Source organism: Lissotriton helveticus, chromosome 7 (assembly GCF_964261635.1).
Source record: "Lissotriton helveticus chromosome 7, aLisHel1.1, whole genome shotgun sequence".
NCBI classification, from domain to species: Eukaryota; Metazoa; Chordata; class Amphibia; order Caudata; family Salamandridae; genus Lissotriton; species Lissotriton helveticus.
In genome coordinates this window covers 165,574,209-165,596,655 of record NC_136068.1, presented here as the reverse complement: position 1 = coordinate 165,596,655, position 22,447 = coordinate 165,574,209, and the positions used below count along the sequence as shown (strand labels likewise).

Here is a 22,447-nt window from a genome sequence, read left to right as displayed (position 1 = left end):
GCTTCCCTTCAAAAGGAAGATACCCTTGGATTACACATATATCCATTTTCGGCAGCCTGGAACATTATCCTAATGATGCTTCAACTTGAATTAGCTCCAGGAGATTCTGCAGACAACCCAAATGCCGAATTGTCTTGAATCACACCCATGCTGAAATCGCAGCCATCATATAGTATGGAGCGCGCAGTAAATATCACACACAATGAATCGGTGCAGGACCATACCAGCAGACCTAACCGATTTAAATTGCAGGAGTAGCACAGTGGTTAAGGTCGCGTGCTTCCTTTTCCACCTAGGCCTATCCACGTTCCTGCGCCATTATTTGTTGTTACGAGTTTTTGGGATTGTATATATAAGCTGTTTGATCAATAACATTGGCAATACAGCATAGTTACAAGGAATTAATAGCAGTGTCCACATCAAACGCGCACCTACAGACGGGCACCTCTTGTATGTATACAAAATTTACCTGTTACCGTTACAAGCTATAATTCCTGTGCGTGTTCTATTTGTTGCAAGCCTTAAAGCTGTATGGACATAAATTTGCACATATGCTATTTGCTAACATACACTTGTATAGTTTTGCATAATATATTTTTGAACGTAACTTGTTGTGCTCTGGTAAGTAACATGTAAGGTTGTAATATGCATAATCTATCTAAAAAATTTCAATAAAACAGATCAAAGAAAAAGAAATGGCATGTTCTTGTTCTGCCCGGGGCTCCACAAAGAACGCCCCCTGTCGATTTTCCGAGTTTTCTTTACCTATACCGTAGTATTTGTTATCCCTATAGGGATCGAATCTGGTATATTTTACGAATGACAAATCATAAAATTAAAAAGTAAAAAATACGGATTTCCAGCAGCATTTAAAGAAACATTAATCATAAAAATATATATCTTTAGCAAGACTGGACTGTGTTGGTAGAAGTCCATAAAGTTTTATCTCAAGTAAGTAAATCATCCCTATTCAAAGATGGGGGAAAGCCGGTGAAACAGCGTATGGCTACCTCACAATCAACGTACCCAGTATGTCTGCTTCATTAGTCACTTCTATGATCAATCATTATTATGCATTGCAAATGGCAAATGCCAGACCTTTTCTGTTGCGCCTGCGTCTTGCGTCAGGCAAGCGAAACGCACTACGCCTGCGCGCTGATGTCACATTACGGTCAAGGGAGTTTGCATCAGGATTCCAGGCACGCCACACTGCGCCTGCGTGGTGAGGTCAGCAACGCGCCATTTTGCCAGGGTTTGAATGTGAGGTGGAGGGAGGTGTACGGAGCTTCTATCCTGCGGATCTGCAGATACCCGCCATCCTTCCAGGAGGAGGTAACGCTCGGCGCCCTTTAGTATGCCACAGTGGTGGCTGTTGAGTCTGAAAAGGACAACTGTATAGGAGTTGGCGTGGTACGCTTGTAACTGCTTGTCATGGATTACGTGTCTCTTAGTAAGCACAGTGAGCTCCCTGTACAGGCAGAACTGGCACCACCCACCAGAGCACATGCCCTCGTGTGTCAGAGCAAGTCTGTTTATAACCATGGCAGCCTGCAGCTACCAAAGCACCTTTCGGCTTCTGAATGTGGTCTGCTGATGGGCTTCTTTTTAGCCCCGGCTACTGTGATGTAATTGCGGTGTGCACATTTAGGGCTCTCTGGATATTTAGCGAACACCAAGGTGCTAAAAAGTGAGAGGCCGGTTTTGGACCGGACCGTATAACGTTGGAGTAAGTAAGGGCCACAGACCTTCCAATCTATGACGCATGTCACTTCTGTTATTGGCATGCCAACAGTAAGCTCTTGGCGCATGTTGGTGAAAAGTCCAAATATCTTTGGGGTCACTTTTTGCTATAATGTATTCAGATCTCCTTTTAAAAATGGAACGCGTTCGATCTGCAGTGGCTACTGTCGTTGGCGAAAGATGAACTGTCAACATTGACATTTGCTTTCACGCTAATCCAGCTTTGATTGGTTGAGTTTCTGTTTGCAGATCCTGTTTTAAAGCTGTGGATACTATCACTTTGAGACCGCTAGATTTATTTGCATATTTGTCCTGCCCGTTTGGACACTGTCATTTTTATTCGTGTTAATTTTAGATGGTACATTGCGCGCTGCGCCTATATACGCCCAGTGTGAGTTAAAGCAAACTCATATGTTTCTGATATTTGTGCCTGAGTGATGCTTTCTAGAAAGGTGTAGTTAAGCCTGCACTTGCTTTTCATTGAACGCCTGCCCTCAGTATCACTTAAGTGTCTCTCTCACATTGATCGTAGTGTATAAAACTATGAGAACTGTGATTGCGTGTACACTTGGGGACAGTCATGAATGCAGCAATCATACATGCAGCAAAAAAGCCAAATACTCAACTATTTCGTTTGGCTTTCACCTATCGGCAACTGCTTATAAAATGTAATGTTTGCTCTTTAAATGAAAAATAAATTTAATGTAATCTAATCTGTGGGAATACGTTACTTTGGTAAGAAAGCTCAGTTTCTGAATGCAAGCTCCTTAAATGTCTGTGTGTAACCTAAGGGTAACAACACTTAAGGTGGGTTACCCTGTTTTTTCCCCCAATATTTTTTAGATGGTTTCGTGGCCCATGGTGTATCACATGAGTATATGAGATCAACACCTTGGGGAAACTGTGTGATCAAAACATCTCTAGGATATAATTTTAAGTCCTGACCCGCAGGTCCCTCCTGTGTCCTGCTTCATCATTGTACTTACACCCTCCTCACCTAGTGAGAGTGGGCGAGCTCAATGCATTTGTAAGCGGAGCACTTATTCTACAGCCTAGGGATTTGAAAGTGGATTAAAATTCCCTACCAGATCTTCTTCCCCCACCCCGGTTCCTTGGGCAAGACTAAAAACAGTGGGATGTCCAAAGGGTATCATGGCCCTAGACATCTGAGCAGTGGCGGTTGCTCCCAAGTGGCATTAGTGGGGCAGGAAGGGGTGTTAAAAAATAAAAACACTTACCTGCTGGCCGGCCGTCGCCTTTCCTCCGTCCTCTGCATCCTCTTCCTTCAACAGGAAGCACCCACCCAGGTTCCCCTGACCTATCACAATGCAGTAATGCAGCGTTGTGATTGGTTCTGATCGCCATGGTTCGGCGCTCAGCCAGGGAATGGGAGCCTGGGGCATGTTCTCCACCCAGTCTGTAATGCAGCCTGGGTGGATAACATGCAAAGTGCACATGAATGTTTGGCAGGCCCAATAGGGTCGGTCAAACATTCATGCACACTTGGAGTGGGTAAACTACTGCTCCCCTGCCCTGCAAGCAGAGAAGCCGCGCCCCGCAAGCAGAGAAGCCCCGCCCCGCCCGCAAAGCTGCTGCAGCACGGAAAAATAAAATAACATTGCGTTAGTTTATTTTTCCTTTTTTTGCAGTGCTGTGGGGCGACACTCGTCTACCTTAGTGGAGGAGCCCCCCCTGCATCTGAGGTCGACAAGTTTCAGCTGGTTTCAATGCCCAGTGGGTCTGTCGGCTTTCTTCAGGACCAGAATGAAGGTTTTTTTTTAAAAAATCCCTGCGCCATGTGATTGCTACTTCCAGCAAATCATACATTCACTCATACATGTTGAATTACCAACAGAACAAGTGAGGTTATTGCAGTTTAAAACATTTATTATACACAGTATAATCTTGGTTGTATACAGGTTAACAGGCTGCTGCCAAGTGCCCTTATAGTACTTTCAGAAGGTATATTTTTATTAATATGCATTCAGAATGCACCTAGTGCAAACAGCAGAATTGATAATTCCCTTTAACACATTATTCCTATGTCAATTGGAGGATATGGATGAGAAGGTACCTGAATCTGTTGTGGTGTCGAGTCTAAGAAAATATTTTTGTAACTGGGAACTGTATTATTATAGATCAAACTAAGTTGGATTCAGATTTTTTAAAAAGTGTGGAGTGCTTTTAGCCATGAGGGCTGGCATTTATGGTGCTTACACAGCGCAGAGTCTAATTTCAGATATTAAGGAGTTCCTCCAATTTAGATATAAAACTCTTCCCACTAAACTGTTTTGCAGCAAGTAGTGTTGCAATGTACTTACTGATGCTTTATGCCCGGCTTGCAGGCGAAGCCCCGAATCCCTAGTCCATCTTCTGTGTTTTTTTTGTTTTTTTTGCCCGTCGTATAAGAATTTGAAGGCCAAGTGGATTATCCCCCTGTGCAGGCTTATTGGACCTGGACATTATCTAGAGGGACTTGGAATCAAAAATTTGCTAGCATTCGCGCTAAGAATTTTCAATCCTATCAAGGACACGGAAGCGAGGATTATGCTACTCTTATCTTTACTGCAAAACACACCAGCCAATGAAAACCTACAATTTAGTGTAAAACTACATTGCCCAGGATGCACACATATAAGCCACGCCTCCATAGTCCATAAGATCCTTCTGCGTGTTCCCATCATCCTCTTTCTTTGTAGAGAACGCAAGTCTAAACATAAGCATGAATAAGTCCAAAACCTCCTCCAATGTGGAAGAATAACCTGAAGTCTTCAAGCTCTTGCCATCCAACATCTTCTATTCAGACTTCTTGTCTGATCCTGAAATAAAGGAAATGAAACATCCGTAACCACTGTATAATCAATTGTCACAACATGCAACATGGGCGGGTAAGCTTTTAACAGTGTTAATAAAGCCGGGTGGGATAATCCTCGCCTCCTTGTCCTTAATAGAATTGAAAATTCTTGGCGCGAATGCTAGCAAATTTTTGATTTTATTACAGGACCAGAGGCTTCAGATTAAGCTAGTTTAACGCTGTCCAAACACCACAGAAGTAATATCACCCACCGGCTTGTAATAAAACGGTTTGAAAGTAGATTCCGAAGACCAATCTGCACAACGTATAATGTCTTGAATGTTAGAACCCAACATGTAAGACTTTGAGGCCATAGCACCTCTGACAGAATGCGCACCAAACTTTTGGACGTCAATACCAGCTTCCTGCATTACAAATCGGAGCCATCTGGCAATGGTGGCAGCCGCCATTGGTTTAAACATCTTCTGCAAAGCAATCAACAGTTGCGAACAACCCTGTGGTCTCAATGACCTTGTACACTCTTCGTATGCATTTAAACAATGTACTACACATAATTTTTCATTTTCCGGGAAAGCATTGTAATTAATGTGACGAGAAAGTGTCTTTGTACGTCCGGTAATAGTGAAAGAAGCCCCTTCCCGGGTAAATACTCTACCTGTAACGTCGAGAGCTCGCACATCCGATGAACTTCTACACGCGGACAGGCATAGCAACATAGCCAACTTGGCCGAAAGCTGCTTTCTAGAAAAAAGAGCATCGGAAGGCCAACGATTGAACAGAAATATAACTTGGGAAACATTCCACAGGCCCGTATATTTGGGCTTGGGTGGATTAGCGACCCTAATTCCCTTAAGAAGTTTGCATACAACCGGGTGCATACCTACCAGTTTGCCATTAACCAGCGCATGACCCGCTGAAATGGCTCACCGAAAATTGTTGACTGAGCGGTACGCCAGGCCCTCCGCAGCCTTGTCCGAAAGGAAATTTAGCACTTGGGATAACTCCAACCCCACGGGATCCAAATGTCGTTCCAAGCACCAATCCACCCAGTTTTTCCAGGCTGTGGAATAACGCTTCCTTGTGGAAGGTGCCCAGGCTTGCCTGAAACTCAGAAGCCCTGTCTGAAACTCCTGGCATGTGCCACTGTTTCCTGAAAGCCTCCATGCCATCAGCGTGAGGCGTCCCTCTAGAATGTGAGGAGACTCGCATCTATTTCTGGCGTCTCGGCCACCTTGTCTGGAACATCCGGGCGTGGCACCTCCCTGAAAAAACTCTTTCTGAGGTTTTCATGCAAGTAATCGGAGACCTCCGGAGGTGGAGTCCAGTCAGAAGACCGGGGGTGCATGATATCTGTAGGATCGAACGTGAAAGGAGTGTTCGGAAGTTCCGAAGTTGAAGGGAGTGACGTTTTCGCCGTCTTTGGAGGGGGAGGCTCCTCCGAGGTATCGGTGTCTGTGTCCGTGCCTGTCGTGATGGTGTCGGTATCTGTGTACACCCGTTGCTTACATTTAGCCTTACCCCCGTGTATGAATGGTCGCCTGCACCACTGCAGGGCAGCGTTGACAGTGCCTGTGCATGTGACCATTGCTTTGCGGTGACAGTGCCCTCACCAGAAGCCGAGGCTTCAGACTTCCTCTTCTGCGGCTCTTTGCCATAGCCATGGCGCCTGACGAAGCTCTCTAACTGTTTTTTGATAGGTCGCAGAGCTGCCGCCAGAGCCTGGTGGACGGTTTGGGGGACCGTACTCTCAATTGCTTTATTTACAGAGGATTGGACCGAAGTGTCCAGAGCCTCTACCAGGGTGTCCTCCATAACAGTCTCCTGCTGTTCCTCATACACCTCCTCCTAATCTTCATTGGGGTACTTGACCCAGTCATCCATGACTGTAGGTGGAGTGAGGAAACTGTCTCTGTTCAACTATGTAGGCTTATACTCACAACCACCAGGAGGGGTAATGGGGGGGTGGGGGGGTCAGCCTACCTGCACACAATCAATTACTCAGTAGAGTGGCCAATAAACCCCCTCAGCAAAGCTGTAAGCAATGGTCAGAGACCTGGGCCCAGTAAGCAATGAATAGGGAGCGTGTGCGCACTCCAGGGGCCCTGATTTTATAACCGGTGAGGCGATTCTGAGCAGGGAGATACAACCGACCGCAAAATGCGTGTGAGGAAAGTCTTGGAATTCGAGCCGATGCAGGCTGCCCAAACGCGACCAAAAAGGAGCCCAAAAGCGGCCCAAATGCGCGCGATTGGGAGCGCGCGTCCGCCTAGAGCCACCCGGCGCGTGCGGCAAAGGAGGGCGATTAGCGAAGCCCAGTGCCAGCGCACACAGCGCCACGAATAGGGAGTAAATGCCGGGGAAAAACAGGCTCGGTGAAATGCGGTGACAGCCACTGCCCGGTCAAAGACCGTGACACACGCGACTCCTTAACTCCTTCGCTGCGGCGGCTATTCCGCCGCAGTGCTAAGCCGTTGGGGCGGCCGCGCGGCGGCCGCATGCTGGTGACGGAGCCGCTCCGTCACCAGCGTCGGCTGAGCTGTGCTCATGACGGAGCGGTTCCGTCACGGCCCGCCCCGTTTCAATAGAACGCTCAGCGCAGGCGCAGAATTCGCGCCGCGCAGGCGTGCCGAGCGGGCCGTGACGGAACCGCTCCGTCATGAGCACAGCTCAGCCAACGCTGGTGACGGAGCGGTTCTGTCACCACTCCGTCACCAGCACCGAAGGGGTTAAAGACGTCGCATCGATAGGAAACGCGGGCACAGCATTCGCGCACTTAACCCCAACTGAGCTGCAATAAGGGCATGAAAGTCGGAGCGCTCGCTCCTGAGTAAACCTGTTAACAGTAATTAAACCGCCACACAGTGCGAGAACATTAAACAACAAGGTATTTGAGCAAACAAAACGTAATCAAAATCAATAAAGTCAATAACAGCCATCAAAACCCATGAAAGGCAAAGTAAGGGAGCATGAAAGGCACACTTATCTCTTGCTGTGAGCAGCAAAGAAAGAGGATGATGGGACCACGCAGAAGGATCTTATGGACTATGGAGACGTGGCTTATATGTGTGCATCATGGGCAATGTAGTTGTTTTACACTAAATTGTATGTTTTCATTGGCTGCTGTATTTTGCAGTAAAGATAAGAGTAGCATAATCTGAAGCCTCCTGTAATAGAATCCTTGGCACATACAGTAGCAGAGTAGTTGTTTTTGGCCTAGCTAGATTTTTGTTGCCTCTATGGATTAAACCATGGGTACTCACAAACATTTGACCAGGGACCACAAAGTATGGTTTTTGGTGTGCCGAGGGCCGCTCTGATTCCAGCAGGGTGGCGGGAGGGGGTCTCGGTGGGTCATGGATAGTGTTAAGAGTTTTAAAACATGTTAAATAAACAGGCAAGCATTTATTTGCAGGTTAACAAATGCTTGCCCATTTATTTAACATCTTTTTCTAAATATTAGTGCTAGCAAATAAACAGCAGCTGGTGCTGCTCTTCACCAAGGGTGTGCATTTAAAGGTCAAGAGGGCAGCAAGCGGCCCCCGGGCCGTACTTTGAGTATCACTGGATTAGATGATCAAGGTGCCTGGCCTAATGTATCTAGATTCTACTTTTTAACAACATATATTCTATATTAATGATATGTATTCTTATATGGTTTTAATATTTGTATGCTCGTTTTAAGGGTCCTTTTAATAGAATGCTATACTTTTTGGCATTTTATAACCACTCTGATGATGTATGAAACATATGTATTTGGTTGTGATGTACTATTTAAGGTCTTTGTGATTGAAATAAAATTATGATATTAAGGAATCACTTCAGGCTATGCAGGATCAGACTGAGAGTTCTGCATTGTTGGGGGTCTATTAGAAAATCCGCAGAGTTCCTCTTGGATATTTCTTTTGACACATTCAAACAGGTAAAGAGAGTGAGGATCAGAAAGAGCTTGTCCTTCTCCCCTAAATAATATATTTCAACAATGAGGGGCCCGAAAAAATCAAACTGCATATAAAAGCAATCGCTTGGAAAAAATGATTAGGTTTTTTAAAAGAACCCTCCCCCACTAGCCTAGTTGGTGGCTTTCTTCATCATTGGGTTCCCACCTAGGGTGTTGAATGCATATTAGGTGTACTTAGCCGCCTGATTACAGTGGAGCAAGGATTTTGTTTGTGACAATTTGTGAAAAAGGAGGATTAAAACTGTCCAAGATTCCCCTCCTAACCAGGAGAATTTCAATAATAATGGGATATTGGGGCAGGATTAAGAACTAACTGCTGATGTCCGGGAGATATAATGGATCTCATACATCCTACGAGGGGTGAGGGGTCTACATGTTTCAGCCAAATAGCATGAATTAGCAAAGGCTTTCTTCAGGACCAACTGTGAAGAGCCAGAAATGGGCCCTTTGGAGATGAGTGCACACGCGCTAAGGTGTGCTCAAAGATGGAGATACTATCTCTCTGGTGAAACAGTCTCTTAGGGGTTTTACTCAGAATGCTGTCCCTGTAAGAAAAAAATGTGACAAAGTAATTGGTAGTCACAGCACACTGTAGTTTGAAATGCCGTTTTTGGGAGGTAGGATCCTTAGGATGGTTACCCCCACTTTTCGCCTGGTGTTAGTGTGTTTTGGACTAGTCTGACTGGGATCCTGCAAATCAGGACCCCAGTCACTGTGATTTCTCCCTAAATTGGACTGTGATAAGTACTTTGGTACCTTCCCAATTGGCTACTGGTGTACCTTTTTAAGTCGCTAGTGTATGGTACTAAGGTTCCCAGGGCATAGGTACACCAGGTGTCTCCCATGGGTTGCATGTGTTGTGCCACCCATGAGAGACCACTCAAGCTGTGACTACAGGCCTGCCATTTTAGCCTTTGTAAGTTGGTGTTACTACCACTTACGACCGATATGTTTTCTTATATCTGAGGTCCCTACACTTAAAAACTATAAGTAAGGCTCCCTGTTTTCCGTTTTTACGGATTTTTAAGAATAAATACAGACAGAAAACAATGTGTTTTCTGTCTGCATTTATTTTTAAACATGGATAAATACAGAAAATGTGCTTCTTTTCAGCCAATCTTCGTGCTGTCTGTCATGAATTCAGTCCAACTGCTGAGCAGATGACAGCATGGAAAATTAAATAACTGGATGACATTTCTTGAAATAACTGCATTTGTCAAAATACATTTGTGGTATAATGCTAATATTTGCCAGTGGGTGTACTTGTATGTAATATTTGGCAACTCAAATAGCTAAAACACAACGGACATCTAAGTATGACTTTGGGTCTACCATTTGAATAAATGTGGAAATGTACCGTTTTTCAACTACATTTATATGCAAAACACAAAATAAATATGGATAAATACAGATAAAATGCCCCAAAAATAAATATGGATAAATACAGACGGAATTGTTAAAAAAAAAAAAAAAAAAATACCATAAAACTGCGTGCCCTTACCTATAAGTCACCCCTAAGGTAGGCCTTTCAATCCTGAAGGCAGGATGCTAGGAGCCGGACACCTACAAATTCCGGAGTCTATTCTCCAGCCGTTGTAAGTTTGGTCCGTCATTTAATACACATAGTGGGCATCAAGTCAAGTATGAGATGTCTAATTATATATTGGCTGCATCAAAACCGGTCATGTTTGGGGTCCAACCTGTTAATCATACCCCAACACAGATTCCAGTGTTTGACGTTGGATCCCATGTACTGGGGGCTCACTTAGGGTACCCCTATTTTTCAGGTCCCAGCCTTTTAGGATCTAACAGCCAGCTAGTGCTACTTCAGACAACACACACAATTCTGCTTTCCTGCGGGACACTAACAACGCTCACTGCCACGCCAGCCTGCTGCTCTATACCGGAACAGTCCACGGGGGACTACCACGCTGCCCAAAGCGCCCGGGACTCCATTTCCCAGAGTCCCAGGTGGCGCCTACTTGCTGCATCATCTTTCTGCGCCGGGAGGCGCTTTAAATCTCCTGCAGCGCTCCCGCTGCGCGGGACGCATGCGTGCCCGTCCCGTCCTTGCCTGCAAGAGGCTGGGCTGGGCCACCCCCCTAAGTTTTGGACTCTTGGGCTCCATATCCATTTGCTAAATATAAGGTACTGTGAGTTTTCTAAGCCACTTGGTTGGACCGCTGTTTGTGCAACTATTTTTTGTTGGTTTTTTTTTTGTGATGGCGCCACCAAATCCCCCTTTACGTACGTGCTTGTGCAGTCAAGCGGTCTGGACCAAAGTCCAATCCACCTTCCCCATTAGTGCCCCCACAGCAATTGACTTAATGCTCCAGAAGGCGATAGGAGTTGTTACAACTGAAATAGAACTGACTGAAAGACGTCTCTCAATTACGCCCGATTGCTTGCTTTCGACGCCACCTGCTTTAACTGATCCAGCGAACTTTTTAGAACAGAGCGATTGTCAAAATGTGGTTCCATCTAATAATGAACATATTTCTATACCAAGTATTGAGTCTAGAACTGAGGGTACTACTGCTAAGACCCGTACATCAAGGAAAAGAAAACAAGGCAGTAATGGGGGCCCTAAAGGGGAAAAAAGCAAGGGGAGGGTCCGGCAGAGGTATTGTGACGCCAACCAATAGTGGAACTCCTCTGACCAATTCCTCCAAGTCCCCGCTACACCAGACCTATTCCCCCTGGGCCCAAGTTCTAATGGTTGATTTTTTTAGCCCAGTGTAGAGAGATCGTGAGGGAAGAGATTGCCCCCATTCTTCAACACCTACAGAACCTTGCACTCGTTAAGAATCTACCGCAAGCCCACCCTAACCAGGAATTCACTGCTAATGCTACATCTATCCTACATAACGTTGGGCTTCCTATTGTACAGGAATCGCTTCCCAGTTGGGCATTGCAGCCATCTAAAGTCAGTAAATTGCCCCAAGATCGAGCTCTCCTAAATCTTGAAGTTAGTAGTGTAAATGACATTGGAGGGACTCCAGCCTGTGGACAAGGGCCTGTCCGATTTACCATCCCAAAGTTTGCAAGCGAACAATCCTAATATTGTGAGGGCGCCTTCTATCCGCAATCCACGAATAGGCAGAAATGCAACTGTTATTGATTCATCTGCTGTAGGGAACGCAGGGGGAGGTGGTTGTGTGACACAACAATCCTGTCTTCCTATAATCAATATCCCCCCTGAGGCTGTCCTCCATGTAATTATTCTGGCAGGAATACCGGAATTTAAGAAAGGGCTTAAAGAATCGCAGTTAGTACTACGCAATAAGATTCTGTTTTGGCTGGCTAAAAATAAGAAATTCCCATATAAGGCAGGTGAGATTTTGATGGTAAGGAGGGTTGCTTGGGTGGGCCCCACACATAAGTCCATCCGTGGGGATTGTGTGATTATTAATTTTAGACACCCAGAAATTACCCTAAGACTAGTATTTCAATCCTCGTTCCCTTTGGATCATCCCACGACTATCCGAGCTCTTACCCTAGATTTCTTCTACCCATGCTCCCGGAGGATGGGCGTCTCTCAGTTTTTCAATGATTATGAAAGACTGGGTATGAATTCTTATATCACTCCTAATAGTTCCCATCAAAATCTTCCTTTCTTTAGCATCCCTGTATCTAATCGATATGCCCTACTGGAGGACGTAGATTGACTGGGAAGGCTGGATGCCTCAATTACAGGTAGATATTCATCAAGCCCCCCTGATACATCCACCCATAATGGTCAGATCATCCACCCATAATGGTCAGATCATTAGTATCTCTGGGACTGGAATCAACCTACATAATAGGGATACTCCAATACATTTGGATGTAATGGGGCATGGTGCAACTGAAAGATTACATCAGTCATCTTTTGCTCTGCCTATAGGGCCACACAAGGAGAATGAAACTATCACTTCTGTTAGTGAAAATAATATTAGTCCTCCCATTGAACCAGCTACGGTTACAAGGGTCTCAACTGATAATGGTGGAGCGCAGATGACATTTGATAATAAACTTACTATCCTGTCCTTTAATGTGGCAGGGCTCTGTAATAAATTATCCTGCCCCGATTTGGGAGTTTTTATAGATCAGTCTGATGTCTGCCTGTTCCAGGAGACCTGGGCCAGGGAAGATTTCTTTATGCTAGGCTTTTTGTCAGTCAATACTCTGGCTTAGATTGGTGAGAGGGGTAGACCGTTTGGGGATATGTCCATCCTGACTGGTTCGCACTTAGGATGCACAGTGACTCAACTAGATACCTCAATCCTGGATCTTCAATGTATTAGACTTTCCTTCTTGTCCAAATTTAGAGTGATCCTTATTAACGTCTATTCCCGTCCCACTAGGATGGGAAAAGAATCACCAACATTGGATATCTTAGATAATTTTATTTCTACAGTACAGGGAGAGAGCACTTAGATTGTCGCAGGGGTTTTCAACTGCCAATATGAACCACTGCCGGGCATCGTAGAATCTATTACAAGCGAGAAGGATTCGCTTTGGTCCATTCCAGATCTTCAAATACCTCTGATTAAGGCATGGTCACCACTAGCTCTTCAAATGAATTCCATCACTATTGCTCACTCTTTGAGAGCCTGTAATGGCCGTGCCCAATCTGACCTGGAGGGTAATGCTACTTTTAACCGCCCAGGTCAGTTTTCCCGCATAGATTACATCATGGTAGAGGTAAGGAGTTGGACTAAGGTCATTGACTTTGTGGTTCTCCCACGTCATGATAGTGACCATAATGCTTTGGTACTTGACATAAGCCTTCCTGAGATGGGTTTAAATAAGGGGATAGAGTGGATAACCGAGGGACACCCCTTCTTTCAAACAACAGAAGAAGGCTTAAATGGCCAACAGTGAAAAAGTCATCAGATAAAATGAGTTCCCTTTACCAAGTTGTCCATCAGGCCTTCTTTGAAATAAGTGGTCATATAGAACATGGGCAGGAAGTGTTCTTTAATCAAATTTACAATATACACACAGGTCTAGCGACTACCCTCGCTGAATTATTAAATCCACCAATGGTTAAACCCAGGAAGTATAGGAAGGCCTCTACATGGTTAGATTCCAAGAAAGCCAAGGGGGCACTCCTGGACTCAATTAAAACCCTGAACAGAACACTAATAAAATGCAAGAGGTTAGAGTACAAGAAAGTGCTAACCGAGGCCAAACAGAACTGGGAAAATAGCAAATGGGAAGCCATAAAAATCGCCCTGGGGAGTAGGGATATGAGGGAATTCTGGACAATAGCACAATCTGGCAGTAGGGATGGACAAAGGGCTGATGATCCAAATATTGCACCGGAGAGATGGGTTGAACACTATCAGATGCTGTATGCCCCTCCGGTAGAAGTTAATCCCTTTATGATCCCTCACCACAGGCATTGTCACAGAATACTGATGAGGCGTCAAATGGCTTCCCTGATAATCCTCCCTTAGTTTATACCAACAATGAAAAATTAGATACTAAAGTAACATTGTTGGAGGTCGAACTTGCTGTAAAAAGGCTCCCAGTAGGTAAGGCGCCTGGCCTCGATAAAATCCCAGGAGATCTTTTCAAGGACCAAACTGAGGTATAAATGCCATATCCCTGTTTGTTGTTCAACGCTATACTTCAGGGTTCTAACTTACCTGATACCTGGGTGGGTGCTGAGATTATACCAGTGTTCAGGAAAGGATCCCCACTACTCCCGGCAAACTATCGTCCGATCAGCCTGATTGATGCAAGTCAAAAACTATTTGCACGTATCATTCTCAATCGGCTCCAGATCTGGATGGAGGAACAGCAGATCCTGAGCCCCTATCAGGCCGTTTTTAGGGAAGAGACCTCCACGGTCGACCAGTTACTAAGGCTCCACCTTTTGTATTGGAAAACTGTGAGAGTAGAGGGTGGCAGCCTCTACTTAATTTTTGTTGACCTTAAAACGGCCTTCGACTTGGTCCACGTCAAATACTTTGGGTAGTATTGGAGGATATGGGGATGCCACCATATCTTCTTAACATCATTAGGAGACTTCATTCGGATAATTTTGCCCAAGTTAGGAGTGGTAAATCTCAACATCTAAATTCCCAGTCAATAGAGGAGTAAGACAGGGGTGTGTGTTGGCACCCACCCTATTCTGTCTCTTCGTCAATGCACTGATTGCACACCTCAAGGGGGTCAAAGACATCGATGCCCCAAAACTAAAAAACGAACAGGTGTTGGCATTAATGTTTGCAGACGATACTCTCCTATTGTCAAAATCGCCAATGGGAATCCAACGCGCCCTAGACAGCTTTGCCAATTTGTGTCATAAAATGGGGTTGGAGATTAACACACAAAAGACTAAGTTTATGGTCTGCAATCCACCAAAGACCAGATGTGCTAATCCCTACCTGAATGGCATCGCTTTGGACAGGGTAACTGTTTTTGAATACTTGGGTATCACCCTTACCGTTAGAATAGATTGGGGCCCACAACTTGCTAAGGCTAAACTTAGACTTGCTCAGACCACAGGTGGGATTTTAAAACTCCACAGGGAATCCACCTCTAAGCCAGTTGCTTCCATCATAGAAATATATAAAGCACATATGGGGCGGAACTGTGGGGTCATCGTCCGGTAGAAGGTATCAGTAAGACTGAAAATCTATTTTTAAGATCACTGCTGGTGCTTCCAACTAGTACCCCTCTTATCCCCTTGAGAATGGACATGGGTATTAGACCAATAGAAGAAGTGGTGGCTCTACGGCCCTTAACCTATTGGCGCAGACTTTGGGTAACCCCTGAGCTGATGCATTTTACATCTGAAACTGAAGTTATTGGGCCTCCCTGGGACTGAGAAACTGCCCTGGTTTGCTTTTATAAAAAAAAAGAAAGTATAAGAATGAGTTTACCAGGTCTTTGGTCTAATCCTGCAGTAGCCTGTGCTGAGTTGTCCCGTGCTGATTTGATCAATTTGTATCGCATGAATAGAATTACGGATACCCTTAGTAATTCTGACCTGGGTTCACTTACCCTACAGTTTTTTAATTTAAAAGAGAAATATAAAGTAGAGCCGTTCTTTTACGAGGTCCTACCCAGTGCAACTTTATTTGCAATTTAGATATGGCACACTCCCGCCTGGTGTCTTCTCCTATAAATGGTTGTCCAACAAGTCAGTAGAATGTCCGGCTTGTGGGGCCAAAGAAGAGATTTAGTCCCATGTTTTCTTCTTCTGCTCAAAGTATAAATCCCTACGGCAACGTTGGCTTGTCCAACTTTGCAGAAATCTGGGGTTTAGATATCATAATGAGGCTCTCAGAATACTTAAGTGTAACACCTTTACTCCTCTTGTATTCTGTTTTGTGCTTCATCAATGCTATGTGGCGCAGGAGAAGATCCTTTTTATATATTTCTTTTTGTATATGTATATATATGTATATGTATATATATGTATATGTGTATATATATATATATGTATATATATGTATATATATGTATATATATATGTTCATCTCCCAGAAACTGACCAAGAATTGCAAACCTGTGTCCTTTTTAATGTTTTTATATTTCTTTAAACTTTTAATGTTTTTATATATTGAAAGACAACTGGATTGTGCTCCTATTTTTAAGAAGTTGTAAATATTAGTAATTGTATTGATTGTATGCATCTTTTATGGTTTATGACCAAAATAAAGATTCTCTGACTGACTGGCTTTCCTGCTGCGGAGCTGAGCTCGAGCAGGGGAAGGTAGATCAGTAGATATTCTGTCCCAGGAAGGTGTGAGCACCTCCCTGGCCGGACTTCTTAGTGTATTGGGCTGGTGTGGGGGCGCTTGCCAGCACCACCTGACCGCTTTTAAAGGGCAAATTTGGTGCCCTCGTTGCATACTCCAGTTTGAGGGAGCTGTTGGCTCCTGCTCTGATGCTGAACTGGACAAAGGACATGGGAGTATCCTCCCCTCTGTCTAAACCCTCCTCTCAGAGGGAATCTAGAATCGTCCCAAACCTTTCCCTAGGGTACTTAAGGGCTTACCTGTGGGTGACTCTTTTGATTCGTTGCGGGAAAAGATTCAAATCCGAAACATTTTAACCGTCTGGACACCTTGGACTTTGTTAGACTTCGCCTGGAACCGAGACTGCATCAAGGAAGACTCCTGCTGCTCCGGATCTAGTCGTCCTGCCAGTCTTCTGTGTCGTCTGCGCCTGTGTTTCATCCAGGTTCTTCACCAGGCCTGTGGGCATCAAAGACACCCAAAGTAATCTCCCTTGGAGTGAAGGAGTCACCCCGCTGCATCTGCAGGCACCACAACAAAGCTAACCGGTCTGCTGCTCCTGACGTCATATGGACTCCGAAAGACTCAGCAACATGGGTGGTGGTCCTGCTACTCCCTTGAGGCCTGCACTGTCTTCTCAGTAAGTTTGACGCCGGTATCCCTCGTCGGAACCTCTGGAACAGAACCCCTGTGGTCTGCGTAGACTTCCCGTTGCCAAGGCTTTTTTTTTTCAAAACCAGGTTTTATTGACATTTCAAAAATAGATTGCAGAGACATGTACAGCACTCCAGACACTGGAAGGCTGTAAGCATATAAACACGAATCACAGTTGCAGCAATCAGCATATAAGGCAGGATAAAATAGGGACATTAACTACCCGGATCCCCCCCTCCCATCCCGTAACAACCCCCCACCCGGTTCCCACCCCCACCCCGTTCACGATGGTCACCAGGATCTAAAACAAAGTAATCTGCACAAAGATGGTAATGCGCTCTCATTCCCGTCCCGGCACTCATGATAGTTGATCCGCCATTGTGTCCTGCTGCGGCGGCGGCTCTAGCCACAACCCCCTGTACTCTGCCCACCTCTTCCAGATTTTATAGTGTTTGCTGGGGCAGCCACGGGCCTCAAATACAGGGCGTTCTAGTCCCATACAGTAGTCCATACCTCTTTTCCAGACCTCAATCGGGGGAGCCCCAGGGTTTTTCCAGGCCCGGGCCACATCCCGCTTAGCAACCGTAAGGCCCAGGAGCAAGAGATGCCTCTTATAGATGTTACCGCCCACCTGCTCCAAGACATGCAAAAGACCCAGCTGCGACGTACACGGGAGCTGCCAGCCCAGTACCTCATCCAAGCAATCCCAAATATGCTTCCAATATCGCACCATTGCCCCACAGGTCCACACCGTATGCAGGAACGTACCCATTTCCCTACCACACCTCAGACAGTCGGGGGAGGCAATCAAACCAGCTCGCCACAGCCTCTCTCTCGTAAAGTAAGCCCTGTGTAGGTATTTAAATTGGATAAAACGCAGCCGCACGGCGACGGCCGCCTCCCTCTGAGCCGCAAGAGCCTCCCTCCATCCTTCCTCATCTATTTCACCAACGTCTCTCTCCCATTTGGCCCGAAGGTCATCCAGGGAGGGCGCACAGTGAGTGACTAGGGATTGGTACACGCATGAAATTTTCTTGTCCGTTAATTCTCCCATAAATAATTTAGCCTCTATGGGACTGAATTCCGGCAGAGAGTCCAACCCCTCCAGGGCGGGGGAGATAGCATGGCGGAACTGCAGGTATTTGAAGAACTGGGTACTCGGCATGTCGTACTCATCCCTCAACTCCTGGAAGGATTTAAGGGTCGTGCCCCTCATAACATGCCCCAACGCCGAGATCCCTATTGAGTCCCAGCCGCGAAACCCCGGCAGGGTCGACAAAGCCGGTAGGCGGCCATTCCGCCACAATGGGGTCTCCCCAGTCAGCCTATTCCACCACCCCATGCGACCAAGCGCCCGACGCCAGACTCGAAAGACAGTTTGTGTAACCACCGGAAGCTTCTTTCTTTTCCCGGCTGAGTACAGTAGCGTGTGCAAAGTATCGGGTTCCATTAGATATCTTTCCAGAGCGTATGCCGGTGTCTCCCCGATCTCCATACCACCATTCGTTGAGGATCACGAGATGGGACGCCTGATAGTAGGAGAGGATGTGTTGCCAAGGCTTTTTGACTCTGTCCTCCAGAGATCTTCGGATTACAAGAAGCTCCAACCTTTACCATCACTTCTTGCCAAGATCTTTGTCGACACATCATCCTCTGCACCGTGGACCTTTATCTTTGGTGATCCACTAGAGGTCCTCTTGCGACTCCTGTGCCTTCGGCCTGTGGGTCCTCTTGAGGGTCTTATTTTACTTCAATGGGCTCCCCTGCTTGCTCTGGGCCTACTCTCCTGCACATGGTGAGTCCCTCGGACCTTGCTGCACCTTTTTTGTTTATCACGTCTTTTGCTGCTGCCAAGGCTTGTTGGTACTCCCGCAGAACACCAACCCCTTGGTTCCCGACTTCTGATGTGGGACATCTCGTGAATGGCTCCTGGTCTTCCACAGCATCGCCTGGTCACTGTCATCACTCTTGCATCTTCCGTCATCGGTGGTCATTGGTCTTCCATGCCTCCTGGTCACTCCAGAGTAGCGTAGACTCTGTCCCCTCTGTTTGCAGGTACTCCTCTTCAAGAATCCATCCTTGGATTCCTCCGGACGCTTTCACCTTGGCCAGCAGCATCTTTTCTGAAGTCCTCCATTGTGGTCTACAGCGTTTTCCAACATCACTACACACCTATGCACCTAGCTTCCCTGGTGTAACTGTCCTGGTTCTTGGGGTCCTGGGGACTCTCTAACCTTCCAACTTCCATGGGGTTTCTTCAGTGTCCACTGGAAAGGGTCCCTCTTGACAACTGCGCCTTTCCCATTGACTTGCATTGAGTATGCAGCTGTGTTTCCACTCTGCGCACACAACCTCTGTGGGGTTCCTGGGTACTTACCTTGGGTGCTTCCTTGGGTCTGTAGCTCTTCTGAGTCTTCTGGTCCAAGTCTCGACTTTGCTCGCTGTTCACATTCCACTTATTTGGTTTGGTCTCCTCCTGGAGACCACTGTGTATTTGTGTTTACTTACCTGTTTCCATTTGAAATATTGTGTTGATATCTCCGGGTAGAAGATATACCAATGTGTTAGTGAGTGTGTAATAAATATAACTATTTTTATAACTACTCTGTGTGGTTCTTTTTAATTTAACCTACACTATGAATAGTTCTGGTAAACCAATCTGCTTATCATTCATTTTGGACTAAGCCTGAAGGCTGCTCTCCACAGCTACCACTTAGGGAGATTTCTATGGCTGTCTAAGACCACTAAAATCACCAGAAGGGTTGTCTGGATTAGTGCAAGGTGCTTCACTTAAATAAGTGTGCACCATATACTAAGCAAGCCTCCTACAGTCAGTGCACCGATGCCGTGATACGTATACCCCAGGTGGTTGCATGTATAAAGAACATTCCTCCTTGCTTGCCACCTGTGATAATCTTTTAGTCAGTGTGTTAGGGATACTACGCCGAACGCACAGTTATTTAGCAATCCGTGCCGATGAGCGTCACTCATTCAGTTGCATACAGGAATGCATTGTGAAAGAGTGTGGGGTAAACCATAACTTGTGCCAACACTCAGAACTTTTACCCCTGCATGCATCTTAGAGGTCAACCCCCAGGTCCGAGCCTGTGACCTCTCTTCTAAGTATCGGCAATATGTGGTCACTTCATCTATTGTGAAAAACCCTTTACCATGCAGTTAACACTGGGCAGTATTATGTGCAGCAACCTTCGTATGTAATTAATTGGGCCCCAGGAACCCATTATTAAAACTTTGCGGGTTAGGAGGGGGATCCTGGAGACCGTTTTATCCACCTTTTTCACAAATTGTCACAAACAAAAAACCTGCTCTGTTGTAATCAGGTGTCGAAGCACTTCTAGGATGCACTCCGCACCCTAGGTGGGAACCCAATGATGAAGCATGCAACCATCTATTTTGGTGAGGGAGGGTTCTTTTAAAAACCTAACGCTTTTTTCCATGCAATTGCTTATCGATGCAGTTTGATTATTTTTTTTCGCGCCTGTTTTTGTTGAAATATACTTCTTTTGACATCCCTGCTTTAGCCTTGGCCGAAGGGGTTTTGTGGCTGCCAGGAGCAATCTCTTTTTTAACGTAATGGGAAATGGACTCCACAGAAGCAAGCTGCTCTACGTAGTCCTCTTGCAGGTGCTCATCTATTTTGAACTGGAGATGGAGGAGAAACTTCACCATCTATTTTTAAGGAGACTAAGGGGCACATGCATCAATATTGCATTTTGCGATTCCTTAATTGCGAAAAATAAGGAATCTCAATTAAGGAATTGCAAACTGCAATGCATCAAATTGCTAAAAAAAAATAGCGATTTCTTAAAATTCCTTAATTGCGATTCTCTAAATGAGAATCGCAATTAAGCAATACCTCCCCATTCATTCCTATGGGCCTAGAGGCCCATAGGAATGAATGGAAAGACATTCTCAATTTGCAATTCACCATTAGAAATTCGCAAATTGAGAATGCAATTTCAAGGGTGCAGGGGTGTCCAAAGGACACCCTGTTGCATCCCTGAAATCTGCCTATAAGTACATTTTGCACACACACATGCCCATGTGTGTGTAAAATGGAACTTTGAAAAATGCACTTTAGTGCATTTTTCAAAGTTTTCGCAAATTATCATGAAGGTCAACTTCATGGTAATTTGCTCCCCTTATTTGCGAATTCGCAAATTTTTAAAGTTTGAGGAATCTCAATTTGAGATTCCTTAAATGCAATCTTAATTTAAGAAATCGCAATTTTGCGATTTCTTAAAGTGCGAAAATTACAAAATGTTACTGCATCCCAAAAATTGGAATTGCATTCGCACCATTTGCGAATGCAATTTCCATTGATGCATGTGCCCCTAAGCATTCCTCTTATTTCAGACATATCCAAGCTACATCTAAGAATTTTCAGTTATCTTGGAAATTTCCTTTTTCTCCAGACTTCAGGAAAGTCTCAACAGCAGTTTTCAGTATTCTTTTTAGAAGGCACTGACATCGGAACTACAAAACTCTGTTTGATACCAAGCCTAAGCTTCTCTCCCCAAATAAATAGGAGCGTTCCTGACTGCTTAGGGCCGGTCTTTAATGGTAGAAGGTTGATTTTCACATTTCACACTGATGTGGAATATGTACATATCCGATGCTTGGGCAATTAAATGGATACCAGATAGACTATTCAGCTCCGCCTCGATCAATGTGGACTATTAGGCCTTTCCTAAAGTACCTCACCTGGAGAACGTCTATGTTGGAGGAATGCAGTTCAAACTCAGTTGATGAAGGACGTGATATTGCCTGTCCCTACAGAGGAGGAAGGCCAATTGTGCTATACTATTGTGTTTTTGATCCCAATGCCTTCAGGGAAATTCATTATCATTGATCTCGGGGTCAACAAGGACATTTCCAGGCTCCCTTTGAAGATGGACAACCCTCCCGATTACAGTACTGTTTTGAAGGAAGACTTCTTAATCACAGTGGATTTAGTGGATGCCTATCCATGTTGAAAGATGCCATCAGAAGTTCTTCCGCTTTTGTCTGACGAGGGCGGGATAAAGGTGGGGTTCAGGGGGGGGGGAGCATAATTTCCAGTTTCAGGTGATTTCTTTTGGGATACGCTCGGACCTGAGTCTTCACCCAAATGGTGGCACACTTAGTGGTTTCACTTCATCTAGGCGGATGGAAAATATATCCTTGCCAGGAGAACTGGCTTCTCCCTGGCAGGCTCAAGGAAAGCCGCTTTGGAAGCTTGGCGGGCTCCTACAGTCAGTGCACCGATGCCGTGACACGTATACCCCAGGTGGTTGCATGTATAAAGAACATTCCTCCTTGCTTGCCACCTGTGATAATCTTTTAGTCAGTGTGTTAGGGATACTACGGCAAACGCACAGTAATTTAGCAATCCGTGCGGATGGGCGTCACTCATTCAATTGCATACAAGAATGCATTGTGAAAGAGTGTGGGATAAACCATAACTTGTGCCAACACTCAGAACTTTTACCCCTGCATGCATCTTAGTAATGCTAATTTTTAGAAAACAACTTTTTTTTT

At 45.4% G+C, this 22,447-nt stretch overlaps 1 protein-coding gene across 1 annotated transcript in view; it reads left to right on the top strand.

The window, feature by feature from the left end:
- Positions 1 to 1,174: 1,174 nt before the first annotated feature.
- Positions 1,175 to 22,447, top strand: part of CSE1L (chromosome segregation 1 like) — a 399,917-nt gene continuing 378,644 nt past the window's right edge. The window contains exon 1 of the mRNA XM_078651858.1: positions 1,175 to 1,332. The gene's annotated coding sequence lies outside the window, so the exon portion shown is untranslated. The remainder of the gene's footprint in view (positions 1,333 to 22,447) is intronic.